Here is a 677-nt window from a genome sequence, read left to right as displayed (position 1 = left end):
GAGGAGGTTCGTTAAAAATAAAGTAAACAATTTACAAGTCCCTGAAACTTTCACCAGGCTCCTCCTCCTTTATGAAAGCAGTAAGAACTGCTGAGGAAAGGCGACTCCCTGACTTTTTCAGCTGCCTCTCAGCCATGTAGAGAACTCTAGATTTTCTGAGTCATCACTCAAACTGAGAGTAACTCATATTCCGGTGAACTCACTGGTTCCCCAAGTCAGACGTTGGTGGTGGTGTGACTCTGATCTTTTGTCGTTTTCCTGTCTGGGGTGAGTAGATACTTATTTTGCATCTCTCCAGAAAGAGCGACGCAAAAGCGACAATATTAGGAAGGCTGAGGCAGGAAGACTGGGGATATCACAGCCATGACAGTCATGACCTCACAGCAGCTTTGCCTACTGGTCCTGGGCCCATACAAGCTGAGCCCTCCTAATGGTCACCTGCAGAGGGAGGAGGAGTTCACAGGACCCCACCACCTACCACTGAGCTATTGGAAACCAACAGAGACTAGGAGAGGGGAGGAACAGTGCCCAGTGCTGTTCCTGCATGTGAGCCCTCCCAGTTCTGATGGTTAGTCCCAAAGTCAGGGTCACACAGATGGGACGTTGAACAAACTCAAAACCAATGCTTACAGAAAAGAGATTTGTAAGGAAGGAGTAGGGCGTCAGGCGTTGAAGGG

The sequence above is a fragment of the Meriones unguiculatus genome, chromosome 17 (assembly GCF_030254825.1).
Source record: "Meriones unguiculatus strain TT.TT164.6M chromosome 17, Bangor_MerUng_6.1, whole genome shotgun sequence".
Lineage (NCBI taxonomy): Eukaryota > Metazoa > Chordata > Mammalia > Rodentia > Muridae > Meriones > Meriones unguiculatus.
This window is presented reverse-complemented; position numbering follows the sequence as displayed.